The 23,843-nt window shown below is 35.6% G+C and overlaps 1 pseudogene; it reads right to left on the bottom strand.

Annotated features, from left to right (window-relative positions):
* Nucleotides 1-11,768: 11,768 nt before the first annotated feature.
* On the bottom strand, nucleotides 11,769-14,056 carry LOC106781624 (tigger transposable element-derived protein 1-like; annotated as a pseudogene).
* Nucleotides 14,057-23,843: the final 9,787 nt, after the last annotated feature.

Genomic DNA, 23,843 nt, shown 5'->3' with positions numbered 1-23,843 from the left:
TAAGGGATTTTTTCTCCTTCCCTACTTTTTTTCTTTTCTCCTGCTTTGCTCAACACCAAAGGAAACATTTTTAACTCTTGTTTCCAGAGGGATGGTTGATCCAAATAACCTAGCCTGCAAGAGATGGAAGCCTGCAAATTCTTCTCAATGTTTCAAATATATGTGAACAGTTAACTTAAAGAATAAGATGCTAGCAGACATATTTTGGTGGAAGAGTGTGCAGGGATAAAGGTTCAGAATTGAAGTAGAATCTCAAGAGCCGAGAATCTCAAAGTCAAGACAAATAGCAAGCAGTTTTCATCCACTCGAATTCTCTGAGTTTTAAAATAGCACTGTAGAGGACTTAATTTCTTTCTTTTCCTTTTATTCTGATTAGTCACTAAACACCTGGGGCAGGAATGGGGAAGAGGAAGGTGTTGTTTAACTTCCCAGGTCACATTATTTTCTTCTTTTATGTTAATAAAAATCAGAGTTTCATCAAAATTAAAAATCACACATGTGTATTTCATGACTTCTCAACCTCAGCACTATGGACATTTTGGGCTGGATAATTCTTTGTTTGGAGGGCTGTCCTGTGTTAACGATGTTTAGCAACATCCCTGTCGTCTGCCCACTAGATGCTAGAAGAACCCTCCACTGGAAGCTGTGACTGCTAAAAATGTCCCCAGAGATGTCAAATGTCCTCATTTGGGGGGAGGGACAAGATAGCCACCAAGTGAGAACCAATATATCCTAATATTAAATAAGTGAGTTTTTGTAGGAGAGTGAAGGTTGGTTTTTGTCTTATATTTGTAAAAAACAACCCTTGCTTTAAGTGAATTGACCAGTTTTTAAATTTACAACCTGAACTGTGAAAATCATAGGATTCTCATTTGCAATGATATTTCTCCAGGGAACACGTACCTGGTTTTTCCTTTATTGTTGAGAGGATCATTGAACTCATTCAAAGTACCTTAGGTTGTCCTTCCTGTAAATTGTGACCCTTCCTCAAACTCCAGGCCCTGTGCTTGGTTCACTGACTCAACAGCCGCTCATGGTCACTAAGTGCAGAGCATGGTGCCAAGTGCTGAGCATGCTCAACAAAGCTGAACACTTGTCCAGGTGGGTGTGCTTGCTGCAATTTTCTGCTGCTTTATTGCATAAGTTTTAGTCAAATGGTTAAGAGAATGAACCAGGAGTCTTTCTGCCTGGGTTTGAACCCTGGTTCTGCCATTTACTAGCTTTGTGATTGTGACCATAGGACATAATCTCTATAAGCCTCAGTTTTTTCTTTATAAAGTAGAAATAATAATGATATGTATCTCATGAGGATAAAACTAAGTAATCATTACAGTGTTTAGAACTAGTTACTGCTGTATGAATGGCACCTATAATATTTATTATGTCTGCTTTTTAACCTCTCTTATGTCAGCTGAAATAACTTGTTTTCTGTATATTTGTTAGGACCTTATCATTAAAATAGAAATCATGTAAACAATTGCAATCATTTAAATGATAAATATAAAATTATCATATAAATTATTTTTATATTTTAAAATTATAATTTGTGAACTATAGAATATATGCTATAAGTATGACATTGGATGCTTTATTAATTGTTAAATATAGGACTACTTTGAACTAATAATTTTGTTGCAAGATTAAAATTACATCTTAAAGTGAAATATTTTGGAATATTTGTAAAAGTGAAATTGATATTTGCATTATATGAAACTGTTTTGAAAATTTTCTTTCTATTTGCCGAGTTTTTTAAATTAATATATCAAAGTTACACAAAAGGCCAGGAAGAATTTTATAAATACTTCAATTTTAAGAATAACATTTTCTGATCTTTTTCTCATATGCTATTGAGACACTTATTATCTTGGATCCTAAAATCAGATAGAGAAAAGGAAAACATTTCTGTAAGGTTTCCTCACATTTATAAAACGCTCTCTAATCTGAATAGTGTACTACTGGATACGGCAAATGATGAGATAAGCACATCCCATGAGTCTAATGCTACTTCTATATTGCTAATCTTTTCAAACAGAAAGTATGTTTCTCTTCCTAGGACTTAAAGCAGGCTTAAAAATATTTCTAATCTCACTTCTAGTTTTAACATATTGGAATAAAAACTGACAGTTCCCGACTTGTTGTACAAAAGTTTTAGGAGAAAAACAAAAAATACAAGTGCCTATTTAATGAAACCAGAAGTCAAACAACGTTTGAATAGATCAGGAAATACTACCAAGTGCAGTAAATATCACAGATAGCTGTGAAATAATGGTGAGAGAAGACGAAAATGGATGCAGGACTCAGACAAAGCCAAAAGTGTACTGTTCTCTGAAGTAAGGTGCACGCCCTGTAACAACAAAACCCCTTATGAACAGGAAGGACATGATGAAATAATGCCAATATCTCCTGTTAGCACAGAGTCTCAAGAAGCTAGCTGAGTTTGAACAAAAATCACAGGGACTTACCAATTTTCAGGAAGTAGTATATCAATGAATGGAGGAATGAGGAGACAAATCTTGCATTGTGAGAAGTGCCACACTGCCAATATGGGGTTGTTGGGAAGAAGTAAATATTAAAGGAATTCACAGTATGGTCTTAGTACATAGGATCTTCTGCTAGTCTGTAACATGGCCCTGGCCTCCTTTCCCCAGTGAATCTCCTTTAAGCAGATGCTCTAAGTAGTCATGTCACTAAAAGAAACCATAAGAATGACCTTTAATATAAATAAAAGTTGTCTATATGAAGATAATGGGAGAAAATAGGAAAAAAATAAAAGGAAAAAATGACAGATGAATAATATTCATTATAAACATGTTGTGATGGGACATGTAAAAATTGTGAAGAAATATATTTATATTAAAAATTATGGCATCAATCAATAATATAAAATAAAAATCCAAAATAGATTTTCAAGAGGGAAGATAAAAATATGTCCAGACAATAGAAAGAGATTAAATGTAAGCTGGTGGAGCTTGGGAAACAAAAGGAAAGGGGGAAAAATCACAAAGACAGATTGAAAACAGTGCAAAGAAGAGATACTGCTGAAAACTTATGAAGTACAAAGACCACAGAGTCAAGTGAAACAAACAAATAAAATGGAATAGAACAAAGAGTTTTTAAAAACATGTTCGAGAGAAATTTATAGATCTTGAGCATAGGCAAAGGAGATGCAACATTTTTAAAACTGGTGTTCTGGAAGAAAAGAATAAAAATAATGGGGCAGGAAAAAATATATGTCTATTAGAGAAAAACCTTTTTTAAATAAAAGAGGACTTAAATTTATAGTTTAAAAGGTTAAAACGTGTATCAGAAAATGTTTATCTAGAAAAACTAATACTAAGACCTATTGGATTTTAATGAGAAAGAACAAATCCTTTAGGCAATTAGACAAAAGATTGAGTCACAAATTGGGGAAGAAAGTAGTGAGTAATCAGATGTGCCTCATACTCCCCATGGCAAATCTTAACGCCAGAAGTCAGAGGTGCAATGTCTAAAAGCCCACAGAAGGCAAAATGTGCCCCAATGATTTTATGTCCATCTACAATGTCACGCAAGTATAAATATAATTAAAAACTTATTTGAATTTTCAAAAACTCAGGGACTATGCATTCCATCAGTACGTATTAAAAAATACGTTCTCAAGGAAAAACCTAAGGCAAAGATAAAATTAATGAAGAAATTACAGTAAAATACTGCTGGTGAGCATTGAATCCATTTAATTCTAGGACTAAGTGTAAAGAAGTGTGGAGATCATGGTTACAAAACAGAATGTAAATGTTAGAAATCCTAACAAGATGGATAGTTATCTTAACATAGCTGACCTGCGGAGGGGATGGTGGAGAAGATGGTGATCAGAATACTGATTTCTTCGGTTTTTATAGAGGTAGTATAGTACAGCAAATGGTAGTCAAAAATCAAATTTGAGACTAAGCAATCAAAGGATGGAGCTATAAGTATATTTAAAAGTTTAAAGGTAAACATGAAGAAAAATATTATCTACTAAAATTGAGTACAAGAGAGTTTGGAAAAATAGTAAATCTTTCATTATACATGTGAGGAAGTAGTAAAAATTACCTTAAAAATAGTAAATATTGTCATATACTTAATATGATATAACCTGTGTTGTAAAAGTAAGGATTAGTGTTTATAGTTATAAACTTTGTATTAGCTATAAACTTTAAAAATCATCAGAAAAAAACTATAAAACAAAAATTAACAAAAATATTCATGAGAACTGAAAGCATAACATAAAATTTACTGATACATATATTCTATCAAAAAATGTAACTTCACAAAATTTAGCTATTAAAATGAAAAGATGCTCCAATTGCATCAAAAGAAAATTAATCTGTAAACTATATATAAAAAAGTATGAAACCAACTGCTTCAAAAGATTAAGAATAAAAAGATGACCAAAGATATTCCAAGCCAAGGCAAACCAGAAAGCAGTGTTGAGATGTTAATATCAAAACAAATTGAATTAACATGTTATCCCCCTGCCAGAAAAAATCACTGAAGAGAGTCAATGAAGGGCACCTTATCATGAAATAAGGTTTAATATAAATGAAGATGTGTCAGTTGTGCAAATCTACATATTAACTACCGAATCATCAACAGTAATGTAACAAAAGTTACAGGAAATACAAAGAACAGTCAGGAGCACATTAAGATCATATCATTTTAATTTGCTTGTCTTATTCTGACATACAAGTGATCAAAAAATAAGTAAGGATATGAGAGATCTAAATCACATAACATTTAATAATATAGATCTAATTGATTTTCATAGGACTTTATACCCAGAAATCTAAGAACATACTTTCTTTTCAAATATACAATGAAAACAATCATAAAAATTGATTTTATATTAGGCCTTAAAGAAAAAAAACCTGAGTGTTTAAAAAAATAGAGCAAAAATTCTTTGATCACAATATAATAAAGCTAAAAAGTAATAACTTTACTTACCAGATAAAAGAAAAACCACATAAAAATTAAGAAAATTAAAACTCCCTCAGTAAATTTTTTGGACCAAGCAATTGAAACTGCTTCAAAGAAGCAACTGAAACCAAGATTACAGAATATCTAGAAAATAATGATCATGAAGATATCACATGGGAAATAGCAAAAGCCATGCTCAGATGAGAACTCACAGCCCTGCACACATACTAACACAAAAAATAAGTAAGATAAAAATCTAATTGGAGAAGTTAGAAATAAACAAAATAGCTATAGAGAAAGCAAAAGAAAGGGAGTAATAAGCATAAATGTCAAAATTAATTAGGCAAAAACCATAATGTAGAGAAACATTTAACTGAAGATAAAACAAATGGAAAAGCAAAATAAGACATTGAGAAATAACACAAATGGAGGTGAAAGTAACAGAAGTATAGAGAAAGAACTTTTCTTAACATGAAAGGGCAAAAAGAACAATGGAAAAAAATCTTAAACTTCTGTAGCTTTAAAATACTAAGAACAGATCTAGTCAAACAGATAAATAAAAACAGGTAATAAAATAATTAACAACATAAAACAGGTAAAAAAGTAGTCATGTTTTCTGCCTCAGAATTTTTCTCTGCTTTGAGATAAAAATAATATGTCATAGCCTTTGTAATATTTTATTTGTGTTGCCATCTGCAATTTGCAAGGTTAAATTTTAGTATTTTCTTTTTGAGATCTTACCAGTGTTATGAATAAACTGACAAATTATATATATATATATATATGTATATGTATATCAGACAGAGAAATGGCCTGTAATACTACCATTTGTATCCACGCTCTGCAAGCTCTTGTATTACACTATTTCTAGGGCTGTTAGACATCTCACATCCCACTGATGGCTCCTCAGCATCAATTTACAAATAATTCTAAACTATAACTTTAGCACCAAATGGATCCATTTTCTATTCAGTATTACCATTTATACTTAAGGTGACCATAAATAATTATCCTGGGACAACAGGTATAAATGGAGACTGTCCTGGTTTACCATCCCATCCTGCTCACTTTACTTTCAAAAATATCTTCACTTGTTTGATAAATGATGTGATCATTCCATTCATAACACTGCTGATCAGATAAAACCACACACTGAAAACTGGAGAAACTCCTTACACCTTACTGTCACCTCATTAATTGAGATTGGAAAATCCTTCTTCTGTATGCTGCCACACTCTGCTCTTCTACCCATGGCAGACATAGTAAATCAGCCACAGACTCTTTTCCACCTATCTTACACTAGGTTTCAAAATCCTATTCAACACACCATTTTAAACAACTACTCTTGGTCAAAGATGACATGAGTTTTCAGGGCTGGCCTGTGGGCATAGTGTTTAAGTTAGTGCATTCTGCTTCAGTGGTCCAGGATTTGTGGGTTCAGATCCTGGGTGCAAACCTACACCACTCATCAAGCCAGGCTGTGGTGGTGACCCATATACAAAATAGAGGAAGATTGGCACAGATGTTAGCTCAGCGACAATCTTCCTTACCAAAAAAAAAAGAAAAAGATGACATGAGTTAAGAAATTCTTTTGTCATCCTTGTGTGATATATTATACTCTACTATAATATCTTCAGTTAAATGGGGTTTAGTCCAGGCTATTTAAATCAAAGTATTTATTGAAGCCATACCACATTTGAGGCTTTAAGAAACTAATTTTATTATTGATTTTACTTTAGATATTCAAAATTAAGTTTTGTTTTTATCAAAGGATATACATAAACTTTAAAGTACTTAAGTATACATATAGTTTTATCAAGTATATGCATATAATTTCTCTATAAGACATTTTATGAAAAATAACCTAAGAGATCTAACATTCTGAGACTAAACATTTGCTTCACTTCCTCTCCTCTCCCTCTTCTCATTAAGATACCCCACGCTAACTGTGCTTAGCGTCCCTCAGAAAGATTTTTTCTTTTACCCTCAGAAGAGAGTAGAGCTCTAGTCTCCTGCTGGAGTAGGGGAGATCCGGCAGTTAACTGCTTCATAAGCAGCTTCCTGTTTTGTGTAACACCTTCATCACCACTCCCAGGATTATGTGGTGTAACCAATTCCTGAGCTTTTGCAGTTGTGAAGTATAAGTTAAGTTGGTTTGTAGATTTCTTCCTTGGCAGCTTAGTAAGCAAGTAATTCTATGTCACTTACCATCATTTATCTGCCTTTTAGTTTCCAAAGTGTTGGGGCGTCCTCCCCCTTTCCCATTATCTTTATCTTTATGGCTTTAGGCATTAAAAATCATTTGCTGTCATTCTATTGGTTCTTGGAGAAAAACAGAGATAAAAGTGTGTATTCAATCTACCTTCTTACCTGTAAATCTCAACCTTGATTTTTAAACTTTTTTAAAGGTGAGAAACCCTTTTAAAAGTAGAGAAGGGGGCCATCCCGGTGGGGTAGTGGTTAAGTTGGCATGCACCTCTTTGGCAGCCTGGGTTTCACAGGTTCGGATCCCCAGTGTGGACCTAGCACTGCTTCTCAAGCCATGCTGATGTTTATTGGATGCCACATAAAATAGAGGAAGATTGACACAGATGTTAGCTCAGCGACAATCTTCCTCAAGCAAAAAGAGGAAGATTGGCAACAGATGTTAGCTCAGGGCCAATCTTCCTCACAACGACGACAACAACAAAAAAGTACAGAAGGTTAAAATGTAAAACAGATATAAGTAGGGATGGCCTGATTTTAGGGGGAGAGTTCTGGACATAATCCTGCTTTATATGTTAACAACCTCTATCCTTTCCTTACTATCTCTAAAAAGTTTCTATGGGCTAAATGTAATTTATGTATTTCAAATCAGTAATTTTCAAAAATAAGTTAGCAAATTACCAATAACTTTAAACAATTTATAGTTTAGTAGGACTAGTAAAATAAGCACGAGCATATTTATAATATAAGATAGAGTAATATTAAATCATTAAAGAGTGAAAAATAAATGATACATAGATTCAATGCAATCTTGATAAAAATCTCAGCAAGTTATTTCTTGGATATCAACAAACTGATCTATAGTTTAAATGGAGAGGCAAATGACCCAGAATAGCCAACACAGTGTTGAAGGAGAAGAACAAAGTTGGAAGACTGACACTACACAAATTCAAGACTTGCTATAAAACTATAGTAATCAAGACACTGTGATTTTGGTGAAAGAATAGACAAATAGATCAATGGAACAGAACAGAGAGCCCAGAAATAGACCCACATAGATCTAGTCAACTGATCTTTGACACAGGAACAAAAGCAATACAATGGCGTCAAGATAGTCTTTTCAACAAATGGTCCGGGAACAACTGGACTTCCACATGGAAAAAAACATAACCTAGACACAGACTTTACACTTTCACAAAAACTAACTCAAAATGGATACAGACATAAATGCGAAAGGCATAACTATAAAAATCTTAGAAGATAACATAGGAGAAAATCTAGATGACCTTGGGTTTAGCGATGCCTCTTTAGATTTAACAACAAAGGCACGATCTATGAAAGAAATAATTGGGAAGCTAGACTTCACTAAAATTAAAACTTCTGCTCTGTGAAAGACAGTATCAAAAGAATGAGAAGAAAAGCCATAGACCATGAGAAAATATTTGCAAAAAACACATTTGATAAAGGACTGTTATGCAAAATATACAAAGAACCTTGAAAACTCAACAAGAACACAAACAACCTGATTAAAAAATGGGCCAAAGACCTTGACAGGTCTTTGTATAGATGTATGTATAGATGTATAGATGACAAATAAGCATATGATGCCCCACATCATAAGTCATCAGGGAAATGCAAATTAAAACAACAACGAGATGCTGCTACATCCTTATTAGAATGACCAAAATCCAGCATAGTAACACCAAATGCTGGCTCTCATATATATATGAGAATATATACATAAGAACAACTGTATGAGGAACAGGAACTCTCATAAATTATCGGTGGGAATGCAAAATCATACAGCCATTTTAGAAGACAGTTTAGTAGTTTCTTATAAAATTAAATAAACTCTTTACCACATGATCCAGCAATCATGCTTTTTGGTATTTAACCAAAGGAGCTGAAAATTTATTGAAAACAAAAACCTGCACATGTATGTTTATAGCAGCTTTATTCATAATTGCTAAAACTTAGAAGCAACCAGGATGTCCTTCAGTAAGTGAATGGATAGATAAACACCCAGACGATGGAATATTATTCAGTTGTAAAAAGAAATGAGCCATCAAGCCAGGAAAAGACATGGAGGGACCTTAAGTACATATTACTAAGAGAAACAAACCAATCTGAAAAGTTTACATACTGTATGACTCCAACTGTATGACATTCTGGAAAAGGCAAAAGTATAGAGACAGTGAAAAGATCAGTGGTTGCAAGTGGTTGGAGGGCAGGAATGATGAATAGATGTAGCACAAAGGATTTTGGGAGCAGTGAGAATACTCTATATGCTACCTTAATGATGGTTACACGTCATTATACATTTGTAGAAACTCAGAATGTAGAAAACCAAGAGTAAGTCATATGTAAACTATGGACTTTGGGTCATTATGATGTGTCAATGAGGTTCATAAGTTGTTAACACATATACCACTCTGGTGGGGGATGTTCATAATGGGGGAGGTTATGCATGTGTGGGGGCAGGGGACATATGGGAAATCTCTGTACCTTCCCATACCCATAAATTTTGCTGTGAATCTAAAAGCTTTAAAAAGTAAAGTCTTAATTAAAACATTACAATTAATAGTCTGAAGAAAAGAAGATATGGTGGTTTAATTCCTGTGACTACATGATTAAGAACAAATGTCTAGCATATCACGGGGGCAATTTTAATAATAACCAAAAAACAGCTGCCTATATAAATATTCTTTATTCTTTGGTACTATGCTAATACATACATATATATTTACATATATATAACATTATATAGTACACTATATGTTGTATTATATTACATATATACGCTATGCATACTATGTGTATATTTTAGTATATACTATATATATATATATTTTATATATATATATATATTTTATATATACTATATATGCTAGCATTCTCTCAAGGACTAAAGAGGTATAGTTAACATTAACATGGAAATATTTCTTTTAATTGATACATTAACTTTAGGTTAATTAAACGAGACTAGAGTTAAGAAACAAAACTTCTGGCTATTAGTTATTTGGATGTGTACTGCCCCCAAATAATATCAGCTCAAGGAGAAAAAGGATCTGGTCCTTTCAATATGCCATCTTCAGTTTCCACAAATTTCCTTGAGTAATAATCTACTGCATACTCTTTTTTCTATGCTTCTTGTCTAGTAAATACATCAAAGTTCTTAGAATATAGTAGCTGTAACATCATATGTAATGAAAAGCATTGTTCAATTTCATAGGATAATCTCATACTTCATATCTAGTTATTTAAAACACAGATGGGCAGATGGCTTGGTTGTGTAATATGTGAGAAAATAAGCTGCCGGCAGATATTAAAAATGGCTTGCCTCTCATAGAGATTCATTCCACTTAACCACAAAAGAAAGCCTATTAATTAGACTTTTGAATCCCATTAAGAAAAACAAATACCAATACTTAACTACTCAAATATGACATGATGGAAAATTGCTAACATAATTAGATTTTTAATAGTGTTAATGACTCTTGTATCTTATTAATAAGAATTAAAACTAATGTAATATTATATGAAGAAAAATTGCCACTGTATGCTCTTCAACAGGGAAATGTAGCACGATTATGTCTATTTCCACATGAAAGGTTTTAATTTTTATTCCCTTGCAGTTGGAATATAACTCACATGTTCCTTGGCTTAATATATTATCCCCGACATTATGTGACAGAAGGTCCTACAAGTACACCATTTAGGTCTGCGGTCTCATTAGAGATCCTAAGTCAAGCATGATGTTGACTCTGGATGTAAAACTATCCGTATAAAACGTTGAAATGTCTTTTCCCTGCCCTCTTTCTCTACCTTTTTGCAGATTATCACTCCTTCAAAGCCTTATTTCACTGCTTTCAATTTTCCCTTTCATTAGCCAAATTACATTCACTGTTTATGCCATGCAATTTGTCATTTTTGGCATGGTCTCTCCCTCTTTAGTTATTCCATAGACGTAAAAAGCATGTTTTAGTGTCCAGTGAGTATGTCTCATCAATTAGCTAATAAACCAATACTGTTTATTTAGCATCTTCATGTCCATCATGTTGAAAACACTGAGTGTCACCAGAGACATTATTGAGGAAGGACATGATCCTTGTACTCAGAGAGGGTGTTTATTTGCTCAAATTATATAAATATTTTAGAAAGTTTTTTTTTCTTACAAACTTGAAGGTGCAATATTCATATTTCTATGAATCCCTCCAGCTAGCTGAATTCGCTATTCTAGCTGCCACGAAGACAAATGGATGTTGGTTTCTAAACCAGGAACCGAACAGAACATCTGAGAAAATAACCAATATTTGAGACAGATGGCTTGCCAACCAACTTACAAACTGACCAAATACATACAGATTATCAAAAATTCAATGGAATGACTTATGATGTGACCAAGGCACACCTCAGAGATATTGTGGGCTCAGTTCCAGACCACTGCAATAAACTGAACATCGCAATAAAGTGAATCACATAAATTTTTTGGTTTCCCAGTGCATGCAAAAGTTATGTTTAGACTATGCTATAGTCTATTAAGTGTGCAATAGCATTATGTATAAAAAAATATACTTACCTTAATTTAAAAAATACTTTACTGCTAAAAAATGCTAACCATCATCTGAGCCTTCAGCGAGCTGTAATCTTTTTGCTGGTGGAAGGTCTAGCCTTGATGTTGATGGCTGCTGACTGATCAGGATAGTGGTTGCTGAAGGCTGGGGTGGCTGTGGCAATTTCTCAAAACAAAATAGCAATGACGTTTGCTGCATTGATCAACTCTTCCTTTCAGCAACTATTTCTCTGTAGCATGAGATGCTGTTTGATAGCATCTTACCCTCAGTAGAACTTCTCTCAAAATTGGAATCAGTCCTCTCAAACTCTGCCACTGCTTTATCAACTAAGTTTATGTAATGTTCTAAGTTCTTTGTTGTCATCTCAACAGTCTCCACAGCATCTTCACTGGGAGTAGATTCCATCTCAAGAAACCACTTTCTTTGCTGATCCGTAAGAATCAACTCCTCATCTGTGAATGTTTGATCATGACATTGCAGCAATTCAATGACATCTTCAGGCTCCACTTCTAATTCTAGATCTCTCACTATTTCTACCACATTTGTAGTTACTTCCTCCACTGAAATCTTGAACTCCGTCACAGTCATCCACAAGTGTTGGAAAGAACTTCTTCCAAACTCCTGTTAATGTTGATATTTTGACCTCTTCCCACGAATCATGAAAGTTCTTAATGCTATCTAGAATGGTGAATCCTTTCCAGAAGGTATTCCATTTATTTTGCCCAGATCTATCAGAGAAATTACTATCTACAGCAGCTGTAGTCCTACAAAATGTATTTTTTTCTTTCTTTTTTTTTTTAAAGATTGGCACCTGAGCTAACAACTGCTGCCAATCTTCTTTTTTTTTTTTCTGCTTTATCTTCCCAACCCCCCCGTACATGGCTGTATATCTTGGTTGCAGGTCCTTCTAGTTGTGGGATGTGGGACGCTGCCTCAACGTGGCCTGACGGATCTGAACCCTGGGCCGCCACAGCGGAGCACGCGAACTTAACCACTTGGCCACGGAGCCAGCCCCCAAAATGTATTTCTTAAATAATAAGACTCAAAAGTCAAAATTACTACTTACTTCATGGGCTACAACGTGGATGTTGTGTTAGCAGGCATGAAAACAACATTAATCTTGTTGTACATCTCCATCAGAGCTCTTGGATAACCAGGTGCATTGTCAATGAGCAGTAATGTTCTGAAAAAAATCCTTATCTTCTGAGGAATAGCTCTCAACAGTGGGCTTAAAATAGTCAGTAAACCATGCTGTAAACAGATGTGCTGACATCCAGACTTTATTGTTCCATTTATAGACCAAAGGCAGAGTAGATTTAGCATAATTCTTAAGGGACCTACGATTTTCAGAATCGTAAATGAGCACTGGCTTCAGCTTAAAGTCACCAGCTACGTTAGCCCCTAACAAGAGAGTCAGCCTGCCCTTTGAAACTTTGAAGCCAGGCATTGACTTCTCCTCTCCAGCTATGAAAGTCCTAGATGGTATCTTCTTTGAATACATGGCTCTTTCATCTACGTTGAAAGTCTGTTGTTTAGTGTAGCCATGTTCATTAATTATCCTAGCTAGGTCTTCTGAATAATTTGCTGCAGCCTCTGTATCAGCACTTGCTGCTTCACCCTGGACTTTTATTTTTTTAAGGTTGGCCTTGAGCTAATATCTATTGGTAGTCTTTTTATTTCTTCTTCTTCTTCTTCTCTCCAAAGCCTCCCTGTACATAGGTGTATATGCTAGCTGTAGATCTTTCTAGTCGAGTCATGTGGGATGCCACTTCAGCATGGCCTGACGAGGAGTGCTAGGTCTGCACCCAGGATCCGAACTGGTGAAAGCCTGGGCCACCCAAGTGGAGCACTCAAACTTAACCACGTGGCCATGGGACTGGCCCTTCACCTCGCACTTTTACGTTATGGAGATGGCTTCTTTCCTTAAACCTCATGAACCAACCTCTGCTAGCTTCAAACTTTTCTTCTGCAGCTTCCTCACCTCTCTCAGCCTTCAGAGAACTGAAGAGAGTCAGGGCCTTGCTCTGGATTAAGCTTTGGCTTGAAGGAATGTTGTGACTAGTTTGATCTTCTACCCAGACCACTAAAACTTTCTCCATGCCAGCAATAAGGCTGTCTCACTTTCTTATCATTCATTTGTTCACTGGAGTAGCATTTTTAATTTCCTTCAATAACTTTTCCTTTGCATTCACAACTTGGCTAACTGTTTGGCTCAAGAGGCCTAGCTTTTGGCCTATCTCAGCTTTTGATGTGTCTTCCTCACTAAGCTTAATCATTGCCAGCTTCTGATTTAAAGTGAGAGACGTATGACTCTTCCTTTCACTTGAACACTTAGAGGTCATTGTAGGGTTATTAATTGGCCTAATTTCAATATTGTTGTGTCTCAGGGAATAGGGAGGCCTGAGGAGAGGGAGAAAGAGAGGAGTGGCAGGTTGGTGGAGCAGTGAGAAGGGATACAACATTTATTGGTTAAGTTCTCTGTCTTATAGGGGCATGGTTCAAGGTGCCCCCAAACAATTAGAATAGTAACATCAAAGATCACTGGTCACAGATAACCATAACAAATATAATAAAGAAAATTTTGAAATACTACGAGAATTTAAAAAATGTGGCACAGAGACACAAAGTGTGCAAGTGCCCTTGGAAAAATGGCACTGATAGACTTGCTCTACTCAGGGTTGCCACAAGCCTTCAATTGTAGAAAACGCAATATTGCAAAGCACAAGAAAACAAAGTATGTCTGCATTTACTCTATCTCAGTACTGGCATGTCACTCTCATGTGATTCTATCAGCTGGTAGACCTCTCCTACTCAAAGGATGGTCCTTGGGCTGGCAATGTCAGCATTACCTAGGAGCTTCCGGTAAGTGCAGCATCTTGGGTGCCATCCCAGAGATTCCAAATCATCATCTACAATTTTACAAAATCCCCAAGTTACTCTTATGCACCGTAATGTATGAGAAGCACTGAACTGTCTTTTCTTGAGTAAGGTGAAAATTTACTTTCACTAAGAAAAGGGGAACTGATAGTGATCCTGTTCGGATCACACTGAGAGTACAATGTTTATCTGAAAGCAATAATTTAGGCAGTGTTGCTAGAAACTGAAGTTATTTAGGAATAAAGTACTCAACATAATGAAGTAATTTGAAAATATATGGGGCTTTTAACTCTGACTGTGCATCTAGAATTGCCTGGGGAGCTTTTAAAAATATCAGTGCCTGGGTTCCACCTCCAGATATTCTGATTTAATTTTTCTGGGGAGTTTCCTGGGCATCAGGATTTTTTAAACATTCCCAGATGATTTTTATGTGCAGCTAGGGTTGAGAACCACTGATAAAATATGAGAAATGGTTAAGATAACTTGGGTTAATTAGTTCGAGGAAGAGAAAACTTATGTGGATAACCATAGGACAGATTAATTTTGTGTAGTTCCAGGAAACAGGGTTGGACTAAGGACAGACAGTAAGGATTGAAGACCAATATGAGAAGAATTGCAGTAATTTGAGCATATGAAACAAAAATGGGCATCTTTGAGGGCACCTGTTGAGTTCAGGCAGAGACTGCATAGCCAAAAGGTTCTCAGGGACACCTTAGAACACTCATGCATTTAGCATTGGGCATTAAATCAGTGGGATACAGGATTGTCAGACTACATGATAATAGAAAAATAGTAAATACGTTTAATGAGCACTTTCTGTACTGGGCACTTTATACAAATTACCAAATTTCATCTTGATCACAATTCTATGAGCACAGGTCCTTTGACACTGAGGCTTAGAGAAAAATTAATTACTTGCAATTACAAGTTAATGAGTAACAAGAACAGGCTTCAAACCAAGATTGTCAAACTCAAAGTCCTGTGATCTTACCCCCATACAGCTTTTACCACGATGCTCATGGATACTCCATTTTGGGACTTATGTGTGCCATGCAGCAATCACTATACTATTTACTTAAAGATCAAATTTAATGGCCAGGGTGGCTTATCTAAGCAAACTCCTATTAACGTTGGAGAATTTTTTCCAGTTTTACTGAGAAATAATTGACATACACGCATAGAAGTTTAAGGCATACAGTGTGATGGTTTGATTTACATATTTTGTGCAATGATTACCACAGTAGGTTCAGCTAGTATTCATCTTTTCGTGTAGGTACAATAAAAAGTAAAGAAAGAAGAAAAGAATAAAGGAAAAACAATTTTCTCCTTGTGATGAGAACTCTTAGTGTTTACTCTCTTAACAACTTTCCTGTATATCATACAGCAGTGTTAACTATCGTCATCGTGTTGTACATTGTAACCCTAGCACTTATTTATTTTACAACTGGAAGTTTGTACCTTTTGACCACCTTCCTCCAATTTCCCCTCCCCTCAAACCCCACCTCTAATAATAGTAAGTTTGATGTCTTTTTCTATGAGTTTATTTTAGGTTCTATATAAGTGAGATAATACAGTATTTCTTCCTCTGTCTGACTTATTTCATTTAGCATAATGCCTTCAAGGTCCATCTATGTTGTCACAAATGGTAGGATTACCTAGTCCTTTTAATGGCTGAATAATATTCCATTGTATATATATACCACAGCTTCTTTATCCATTCATCCATTGATGGACACTCAGGTTGTTTCCATGTCTTAGCTATTGTAAATAATGCCGCTATGAATATGTGGGTACAGATACCTTTCTGAGTTAGTTTTTCTATCTTTGGATATAGTCTCGAAAGTGGAATTGCTGAATAATATGGCTGCTCTATTTTTTTTTGAGAATCCTCCATATTGTTTTCCACAGTGGCTGTACCAATTTACAATCGTACCAAAAGTACACAAAGGCTCCCTTTTCTTCTCATCCTCACCAGCAATCGTTATCTCGTCTTTTGAAGATGGTCATTCTAACACTCATGAGGTGATAACTCATTGGAGTTTTAATTTGCATTTCCCTAATGACTAGTGATGTTGAGCATCTTTTCATGTACCTGTTGGCTTTTCATATATCTTGTTTGGAAAAATGTCTATTCATGTTCTTTGCCCATTTTTTAAATTGGATTATTTGGGGGTTTTTTTGCTATTGAGTTGCATGAGTTCTTTATAGGTTTTGGATATTAACCTTTTATCGGGTACATGGTTTGCAAATATTTTTTCTATTCCATATATTGTCTTGTTGATGGTTTCCTTTACTGTTCAGAAGCTTTTCAGTTTGATGCAGTCCCATTGTTTATTTTTTATTTTGTTGCTTGTGCTTTAGGTGTCATATCCGAAAAATCAGTACCAAGACCCATGACAAGGAGCTTTATTCCTGTGTTTTCTCCTAGGAGTTTGTTTCATGGTTTCAAGTCTTACATTTAAGTCCTTAAATCATTTCAAGTTAATTTTTGTAAGCAGTGTAAGATATGGGTCCAGTTTCATTTTTTCACGTGAATATGCATTTACTGAAGAGACTGTCTTTCCTCCTTGTTCAAACTTGGAAAATAGAATGTCTTTGAAAGAACAAGCCTGGGTTAAAGGATTGAGAATCTTAATTAAAATAAATAAGTAAACAGAAGAACAAGTAATAAAACCAGGTAATTTGCAATACAGACACATTTTGTTATAATTCCTTTTTTCCCCCCCTGCTGTGATTGAAAGCATATTTGTTTTTACTCTCTCTTTTTTTAAAAATTGTAATCTATGTTAGTATTGCAGAGCTAATTATGAGTCACCCAAGTGTAACCAAGGAGTGCTGAGGGCTCCTGAAATAGGACAAAGGAAATTCATTAAGAAATAATGTTGAGCTTATGGTTTCAACAGGTCATTAGAAATGCTAAACCACAGAACACCGTTGCCTGAGCTGATACCAAATTCAGTCATTTATCAGTCCCAGGATTCTGAACACGTGGTCGTCATCGGGCTCCTTAGCCCCCAAGGAAAAAGTCAGCTCATTTCCACAATATGAGTCTAGCGTTAGTATTCCATCCTTTATATAAGAGACACCAGCCGTATATTTCCTCCATTTCAAGATACCATGCTCAATATGCATGTTAGGAGCCTGGTAGGCTGGGAACCTTCAGTTTTCAGCTGGAGTATACATACCTTAGGTGTGAACTCAAGTCATTTCCTCCACTCTATTTTCTCTGTGAAAGTACACTGTGGCCTGGCTTTTGTCAGCCATTTATATGAGAACTTCTTAATAACAGGCAGGGTGTAAATATCTGCAATCAAAAGGTGACTATTTCAGTGTTGTATTCCAATAATTCCAGGTACTCTTACTCAGAGTCATAGCATAGCAGAGCAGAGCAGAGACAACTATTACTATAGGGAATTTCCTGGGTGTATGAGGGGATCAAAAGACATTTGTTTCACATCATTTCCATAAAAAATATTTTTTTCTGAACAGTCCAGTACCACCAACACTAAGATGCAGAGGCAAGGAAAACAGTAAACTTTTTCTATAAAGAGCTAGAAAGAAAATATTTTAGACTTTGTGTGCCATACAGTCTCTGTGGCATATGGAGAACTCTGTCGTTTTAGTGCAAAAAAGCCATGGGCATTATGTAAGCTAATAGACATGGCTGTCTTCCAATAACAGTTTATTTATGGATAACAAATTTTGAGTTTCTTATAATTTTTACGTGACACAAAATATTCTTCTTTTAACTTTTTCCCCGACCATTTAAAGTGTAAAAAGCATTTTCAGCTCATTGGGCCATACGCAACTCAGGGGGCTAGCTGGATTTGTCCCACGGTCCACAGTTCGCCTGTACCTACTCCACTCTCGTAAGCACTAGATGATTTCTAGAAGAGTAGACCTCTGAATTTAACTCTTTAGATTGATTGATTGATTGGTTTGTTTCTTAATTTATTTGTTTATGTCATGCTGCTACCTATATACGCCTTCCCAAAGAACTTTAGAGGTAAGAGTGCATGGTAAAATTCTCACCTCCCTTGAGTGTGACGTGGTTTTGATTCTTGGCCAAAGCAATAAGACATATAACGTGGTAAATGACTTTGGAGTACAAGGGCCTGAATTCAAGGCACTCCCTGACCACGTGACTTTGAAAAATTACTTTGTGTTTCTGACTCTTAGATTCCTCATCAGCAAAATGAGAATAAGAATTATCAGAAAGTGAGAAACAAAGAAGTTTCTCTGAGTAGATTCCTTGTCATTTCTGGAGTGCTGTACAAAATGTAATTTGTTATTATTAAAAGTGGAAATAATATTAACTTACATTTGTAACAATAATAATTAACAATTACAGATCCGCCTATGGGCTAGGCTTTTTTTTTTTTTTTTTTTTTTGATGAGGAAGATTGGTCCTGAGCTAACATCTATTGCCAATCTTCCTCTTTTTGCTCAAGGAAGATTGTTACTGAGCTAACATCTGTGGCAATCTTCCTCTGTTTTGCGTGTGGGACACTGCCGCAGCATGACTTGATGAGTTATGTGTAGGTTCACACCGGGGGATCTAAACCTGTGAACCTCAGGTTGCCAAAGCAGAGCATGCAAACTTAACCACTATACCACCGGGCTGGCCCTTAGGCATTTTTTTTAAGGGCTTTACATGTATTGACTCATGGAATCCTTACAAGAACCATATGAAATGAGTGTTTTACTCATTTTTTACTTTTAATATCCCCATTTTACATATTTGCAAACTAGGGCACAAAGAGATTAAGTGATTTGCCCATGGCCTCACAGCCGGTAAGTGGCAGAGAATGCATTTGAACCCTGCACTCTTGTTCCTAAGTCCACACTCTTCGCTGCTACATATTCTATTTCATATTATGGTCTAGTCATGTGCCACACACTGTACTAACCATTTCACATACGCTGTGTAATTGAATGTCCACAAATAGCTGATGATGTAGACATGGCAGCGTAGTGGTTCTGTGTGTGGGCTCTGGAGTTGGGCTTCTTGGGCTCAGCTTTCTTCTTCCCACCTCTGTGTGACTTATCTCTAAGCCTGCTTTTACAGGGAATGGTAATAATAATAGGTACCTTATGAGTTTGTGAAGATCAGATGAAATATTGGACGTGACATACTTAACATAGTGCTGGAATATAATTTTATATCTGTTCTTTCACTCACTTGCTCATTCATTCATTCATTTCTATTTCTTCCTCATCACTATAGAGACAAATTTTTGAGCATGTTGTTCAATAGTAGAGTTAATTAAAAATTCAAATAATGCAAGCATATATTTTATTTCCCAAATTATGGTATATGAAATATCTGGAAGTAGGTTAATCTGGCCACTTAATTGAGAATATACTAATATGGAGACTGATATAAGTTTTGGTTTAAATAGCTAGTTTCTTGTTGTGATACACTCCTGAAAACCCAGTGACAGCATGCATGATGTCTACAACAGTTTGCTGATTTTGACCTTGACAGACAGAGCACTTGAAGGATGTCTACCTTGAAGTTGAGGACTGAATGTATTGGTAGAAGCTTTCACTATCTGGCTTATACTTGATGATGTTATTTGAAAACAAATGACTATTAGTAATAAAAGTTTTAGCATCTATGCTAAAGGTATCTATGAAAAGACAAGTTCTACAATACATAGGAAATCTTAAATGTATTTCTCAACATCTTCCATAGATTAACATGATTAGAATTTGCAAATATCTTTGAAAAACATCTGGAGTAAAATTTGGAAAAGAGTAGGGATAGAATCCGAAGATCTCATCTCCTGACCCCAGTTGTTTTCTGTTACCACATGCTGTCTCATGCATTTAGTGATTCTGCTTCCTTGAAAGCCCTCAATATTTCAGATAAAAGATCAAACTAAATGTATACATCATTAAAATATTATAGGGCCCCTGAAATAAAGAGGTCTATGAGATTTATCTTTTTATCACACTTTAAAATAAAGCCTTCATAAGCTATTAAGCAGGTGTCAGCCATTTTTATGAGCTCTGCTTTATCAAAGGAATTCAATCTTATCTTTTATTTATGTGATGTATTAATTGATAGGAAAGATCACTTATTTCAACTATTAGATTCAGCTTCGTAAAACTGACACTTTTAAAGAATACTAATCAAGTATTGCTCCCATATTGGCGCTCGGCTCTTAGCGACTGGTTCTATATCTGAAATTTTTAATTCTATTGATAGGAAATAAATTTTTAAAAATCTAAATACCAGTTTGACTGTCTGACTCTATGAGATGAGCTTCTACCAACTGTAGCTCTCCTCTCCAATAGTAATGCTAATGCCAAACTGGATGAGGGAGTAACAAGGCCAGTCTCTGAAGCAGTGAAAAAGAAAAGTATTTTGCCAAGAGAAAATTCTCCGAGAGAGAAAGGAGGACTTTAGATAGAAAATTGCAGACATTTATAGGTTATTCCTCGAGGGAGTTGTGGAAGTTATTGTTAAGGAAAGACAGCAGACTTTGGACAAGATACAAATATTGATCCTTTACTGAAACAGTGGCTGAACCTGTATCCTTGCTCGTTACAACAGTCACTCCGAGCGTAGAGAATTCCGACGCTGTCCCTGGTGCTGTAATTTCAGTTTCTGACACTGCAGGTGGAAGCATCATCAGGAAATATAAAAGCGAGATGGATTAAAGGGAATTAAATTGGGAGACTGAAGTGAAAACTAGAATGTATAATGCATCTTTTGCAATGTTACCCCTGATGTCTTTTTTCATTTCATAAACACGATTTTTGGTATCTAGATTTTTTAAAAGTTAATTAGTTTGACTTGTTCATCTCTGTGCCTCTTTATGCACAACATAAATTAAAGTAGGGTTATTGCCATATCACCGACTCATTTGGTCAAAATATATGGCTGAATTGGATCATCATTCAGGTTGGAATAAACACTTTAAAGCCCCAGCTGGCTTGTTTACTGATGATACAAGTAACAATGCAAATGTATTAACATGTCGTAGAGGAGACATACCCGTTTTGTTGTTGTCATGTCACCCAATTGGAAAAGACACAGGAGCACTTCTGATCAGTACACATCCATTCCTTCATTCACATGGTCTTTACCATAAGATTATGATGTGTACAGCTCTGAGTCATATTCTGTAGAAGGTGCAAAGATGAACATAATGATGAGCGGGGCAACAGACATAACCAAGTAACTCTGACAGAAGTTAAATATGATAAAGACAAATATGCTTTTGTAACCACAAGTACAGTAAATGTTGTGTATGAGGAAGTTAGGGTTGCTATGAGGTAAGTTTGTGGCTCACCAGCTGCTTATAGGAGGAAATTAATTTCTACTGTGCTGCTCTCTTTAGGGAAGACACCTTGATTTTCCACAGTCTGCATATCTTGGAGCTGGTAGGAGATGTTGACGTTTTTAATTCCCCTTTCCACTGCCAAACTATTGTTTTGGGGAAAGCCATTCTCACATGAGGCTCGTGCTACCTCACTGGCCTTTAACTGAGTGTGATCCCCCAACCTCGTATATTTTGTGAATTGGCTCCTGCCTCAGTCTCCCCTTCTACTCCAACTGCTGTCAGCTACCTCAGATACTTCAAACACTTGTATGGCCAGCTACCTGAATTCCTGATCTTTTCTTCTCCAGAGACCTTCATTTCCATTCTCTGTTAGTCAATCTGTGGCTAAACACCGAAATGGTGTAATTGTTCAGAAATATCTTATCCCTGGAATCTTAAAAGTTAGTGGCACATTTTTTCACAATAACCTCTCTGTTTTCCATTTTCTTAGTACCTTGATGTTAATACTCCTACTGTTTAAATTCATCACAACCTCCAGTTCCTAGGCTCCTCCTAGCTTTAATGTCTTCCCTAGCCCTTCTAGACCTCTCGATGCATCACTTCAGCCCCTCGCCTAGATACTCAAATCTCTTCCTCCTCTAACCATAGTCTAACTTCTGCCCTATAACTTAACCAGATTTGACCCTTGAAGGGCCACATTCAGTAGACACATTTGGGTCCTTATCAAACATACACTTTCTCTATTATTTAACACTGATGACATTGCCTGTACTCTAAAATTCTCTCTTACAGATTTTTTCTGCTTGACTCTCTCTTTTCTGACATTTCTTCTCAGCCTTTCTCATGGGATCCTATTTTTTCTTGATATCTGCACACTTTATCTTCTACTTCTACGTACTCTCCTGATTGATCTTGCCAACAGGCACAACTTCAATAGCCTATAAATTAGTTACACACAAATATGTATTTGGCCTCAACCTCTCTCTGGATCCAAAATCATTCTATTCAATTGCCATGATATTCTCTTTAGGTATATCAGCCACATCATTCCGCAAAGAAAATCCATCATTTCCTTCATTCTACCCCTAAATGTGTCTTATTCCCATATTCCCGATCAGCAGAAGTCACTACAATCCAAACATCATTACCTAAGCTGGAAATGTGAGTCACTTCAGATCCTTCCTTTTTCTACGTGTCTCCACACAGCCAGTCTATCAAAAAAGACCTATGGATTCTTCTTCTTCAATATTTCCTGAATCTGCCCACTTTCCCTCAACTCCCACTCCCTCAGTTCAAGTTATCTTCTCCTGCTTCAAATATTGCCATAGTTTCTTAAGTTATCTCCTAACTCTAATCATTACTTCTCCTGTCTGTCTTCTGTACTGATTACTATAAAACTAATAAATAATTAGCTATTATAAAAATAGTACTTAATTCTGTCCATCCTTTCTTTAAATCCTATAATGATACCATATAGTCAACAGGATAAAGTCCAAACCTGGTGTTTTCACATATGAAGACTGTCTCTTTCACGCTTTCATTTCTAACTTGTGTCATCTCTTGTAGCTCCCTCCACTCCCAGATACCACAGAGTCTTAGTCATGGAGAAAAATAGGATGCTCCTAGAAGAGCCTGGCTATCTCCAGTGTTGTGGCGAATGGGCTCTGGAATTGGATTCTCTGCGATAAAATCCAGCCTGTTTGAATTTGGACAAATTGTTTACTTTTAATCCTTTATATAAAGATGATAATAGTAAATGCCACACAGTTAATTGAGAGGATTCAAGGAAGTGTCCTCCATAAAGCACCCAGCATAAAGCCTGACTTGTGGTTGCTCAATTAAGGTAAAAATAACAAAGAAATTTCCTCCTATCTTGATCCAAAATGTTCTTTCATCCTGGAGTGTACTAACCAAATTCTGGGAAACTCAATTCAAATAACTTTTTCTCTAGGAAGTC

Source organism: Equus caballus, chromosome 14 (genome assembly GCF_041296265.1).
Source record: "Equus caballus isolate H_3958 breed thoroughbred chromosome 14, TB-T2T, whole genome shotgun sequence".
NCBI classification, from domain to species: domain Eukaryota; kingdom Metazoa; phylum Chordata; class Mammalia; order Perissodactyla; family Equidae; genus Equus; species Equus caballus.
The sequence above is the reverse complement of the archived record's forward strand: the minus strand, read 5'-3'. Positions and strand labels throughout refer to the sequence as shown.